Source organism: Eptesicus fuscus, chromosome 6, assembly GCF_027574615.1.
Source record: "Eptesicus fuscus isolate TK198812 chromosome 6, DD_ASM_mEF_20220401, whole genome shotgun sequence".
NCBI lineage: Eukaryota > Metazoa > Chordata > Mammalia > Chiroptera > Vespertilionidae > Eptesicus > Eptesicus fuscus.
Genome location: NC_072478.1, coordinates 95,271,573 through 95,275,243, shown reverse-complemented (window position 1 = coordinate 95,275,243; position 3,671 = coordinate 95,271,573). Strand labels below are relative to the sequence as shown.

The window sequence follows — 3,671 nt, the reverse complement described above, 5'->3', positions numbered from 1 at the left end:
GCAGCCTACCTCAGAATCTCTGCAGATTAGTTGGAGGTGATTGATTGGCAAGCTCATGAGTGAAGCCTGTCTCGTTGCAAGGTCCTGCACCAAGAACTCCGGGAGTCAAAGTGATGAGTTAGGTAGAATTGCAAATTCAGTCCTTAGTCCAGGAGTCTAGCAGCAAGGTAAAACTTGCAATGATATATCATTTAAAAAGGGCAAGAACATAATTTTAAAAATAGACATCAGTCCTAGTGGATTATCAAAGTGCATAATAAAAAGAAGAAATGTGAGCAAGGGAATGCTTAGATACAAAGAAAAGAAAGAAAAGGGAGATGCTATGGCATGGGTTACATCGGAAGGTGGGCTCTTGTATCGGGCTTTCTTGTTTTAAAGAAACTTGGCAGCTTGGGAAAGTTTTAAACTTTCTCCCCATCTATGTAGATGCAGAACTACCTAGAGAACTGTTTAGTCACAAATATGTTTGACGTTGTCCTTATCCAAAAAGGAGAAATGTTTTGGTGAGCCATGTAATCATTCTGTTCTATGAACACTCCTTCTAAGTAATAATAGAGATGATGGCTCTTTTCACCATCTTGGAGCCCATGAAGGCTGCTGGGGACAGGACTTCTAGAATGACAAGTATGTCTGAAAGGCTATGGCCCAAGGCCACTTTTGCCGACAATAAGTGGGGTCTCTAGAACCAGCGAGAGCACACAGCTCTTCTTAAAATTCAAGGTGTTTATACTCAAGATAAAACTGAATTCTGTCTAGGCAAAAGATGTGCTTACAAAGCAAATTTGTGTACAAAGCAAAGAACAACACAGTGACTCCTGGTGGCAAACTGAACAAAACCAGAGCCCTCTGAGGAAAGGTAACTCGTGCTCAGGGAAGTGGTGCCATGGTCCATGACAAATTCTGAAGTAACCTTCCTGCTAAGGCCATTGGACACAGTATCCATGTAATACTGTACCCTTCAAAGATTTAAACTTATTGAAAAGTAAATAAATAAAATGGATTTGTTCTCTTGTTTAAAAAACATGATGCTAATGGTGATGAGAAAGTTATTGATGATTATGGCAGCTACCTCTCATTAAATGCTCACTAGATTCCAGGCAATGAGCGAAGTACTTTATATATACACTAGAGGCCCATTGCATGAAATTCGTGCACTGGGGGTGGGGGTGGGGGAGGTTCCTCAGCCCGGCCTGCACCCTGTTGCAGTCCAGGAGCCTTTGGGAGATGTCTGTCAGACATCCTTAGTGCTCCTGCAGAGACAGGCGAGGCTCCCACCACCGCCATTGCACTTGCTAGCCATGAGCCCAGCTTCTGGGCTTGTGGCTGAGCAGTGCTCCCCCTGTGGGAGTGCACTGACCACCAGGGGGCAGCTCCTGTGTTGAGTGTCTGCCCCCTGGTGGTCATTGCGCATCATAGCGACTGGTTGTTCTGCTGTCAGGCCAAAACCGGCTCTCCGACACCTCCTGAGTGATCCCAGATTGTGAGAGGGCACAGGTCAGGCCAAGGGACCCCACCAGTGCATGATCAGGGCCAGGGAGGGACGCAGGAGGTTGGCCAGCCAGGGGAGGGACTGCGGGAGGGCTCCAGGGCATGTCCAGCCCATCTCACTCGGTCCCAATCGGCTGGACCCCAGAGGCAAGCTAACCTACCAGTTGGATTGTGTGCCCCCTGGTGGTCAGTGCACATCATAGCAAGCATTTGAGCAGCCTTAGCATATCATTAGCATATTACACTTTGATTGGTTGAATGGACGACCGGACACTTAGTATATTAGGCTTTTATTATATAGGATAGTTTATGTTTTAATCCTTTCATAAAATCTAGCAGGTAGATACTATTATGATCTTTAGCCTATAGATGGGGTTCTGGATTGAAATGCTCCAGTGTTCAGATTCCCAGCTCTGCTACTCTGTGGCCTTATAACCTCACCTGTGTGTACAAAGCGGATAATAACAGCACTTTCTTACAGCTTTGCTGTGTGAATTTCTGAACAGATACATGAAAAAAACAAACAAATAAACAAAGAAAAAAAAAAAAAACACTAGGCTGGTGCCTGGCACAGAGTAGAGCTCTGTGGGTGTGTGGCCTCCATCCTGTTGTACCTTCCCACTTCTGTTGGCTTGTGTTTGCCTTGTCTGTGACTGCCAAATTCCCTGCCCTCCTTCAACCAGCAGGTAGTGTTTGAATACCTAACATATGCACAGTTTGTTTCTAGCTATTGGAGAAAATGGCAAAGATAGATTATTCCTTTGATTATTCCTTTGGTAAATAAAAAGGGTCTTATATATTAAATAATATAGGAACCAATCTGAAGATTTTCCTCCATTGTAACTAATTAGGAAGATTTCTAGTAAAAAGATCATTGTCTTCTTTATGCACCCCTTCCCCCACCAACATTTTCTTTTATAGAAAATACTGGGAGCCTGGTGCACAAAATTCATGCACAGGTAGGGTCTCTAGGCCTGGCTGGCTGCCGGTTGCTAGCCGGGCCTTCCTTCATTCCTCACCACCCCCTGGTGGTCAGCGCACATCATAGTGAGCAATCAATCTCTGGGTCGAACACCCATGGGGACAATTTGCATATTAGGCTTTTAAATAGAGAGATGTTTAATTAATTAATATAATTTAAAGAGGACAGGGTGTATGAATACAGGTCCAAATGTCAATTCTGGAGCTATAAGGACAACTTGGGGAGGGGGAGAAATAAATGCAAAATAAAGTCACATGTTTTGTTAAAAGCCTTTTAATCAGCATCAATCTCATGCTTCAAATATACCACTCCCTAGGATTTACTGAAGACAAATGGGTCAGTCCATTCCCAGATAGAAAGCATTAGGAAACCTTCCCTTTCCACTAAAAGCTTCTAGATTTTGACTCACAAGGGCTTTTCTTCTTATCACAGTGTGGCTACAGGAAGTTAGCCCTGCAGAGTATTGTGCTGGATTCTGTGCTGACTTTCCCTTGGTGTCCTGCCCCATTAACCTTTGATTACACTCCCCAGTTCATCACTGCCCCTCATTTTGCCCCAACTACCATAGTGCTAGCTCTGAGCCCACCTATTCTCCACCCATCATGCTGCCTTGTTCCCCACCACGTTAGATTTCATTTTCCTCATGATGAAGTTCCTTTTGAGGCCATTTGTTTGATAGAAAACATTTTTTAGGACTGCTTTATCTTATCAGAGAAGTTGTAATAACTTCTGTGACGGGAAGTGGTTGGTCTCTGTCGCTTTCCTTTCAAAAGGCTCATGTGAAGTTGGAGAAGTCAACCAGTTTCTCCCCAGTTCAGCTCAGCTGCTGCCGATATTGCACTACATGGCTCCGCTAGTCCCCTGGACCTCTCCATCTGACCTTGGACCTCTCCATTGACATTCACCTTAGAAGAACCAGTCAGATTCTTCCCCGAACAGAGAAAACTGCTCTAAGAAAATCTGTCGTCTTCAAGGAAAGCAGCTGGAAACTTTTAAATGGTAGCTTTTTTCTAAACCAAATGAATACTTTATAACAATTAAGACCAGAGCAAATTCCATGAATCTGAAAAACAGTAGGTTTTGAACAAGTAAAGGGTAATTCTGGCTTTAAAATTGTGAATTAAGTATATGGAATTTTCTTGAAGCTGAGCCTCTAAATAAATTCAAAGCATGTTCTAAAAGATAGACTTCAAAGGCGGAT

The 3,671-nt window shown here is 43.6% G+C and overlaps 1 pseudogene; it reads left to right on the top strand.

Moving 5' to 3' along the window:
• Positions 1-584: 584 nt before the first annotated feature.
• Positions 585-970, top strand: LOC114233773 (60S ribosomal protein L35a-like; annotated as a pseudogene).
• Positions 971-3,671: the final 2,701 nt, after the last annotated feature.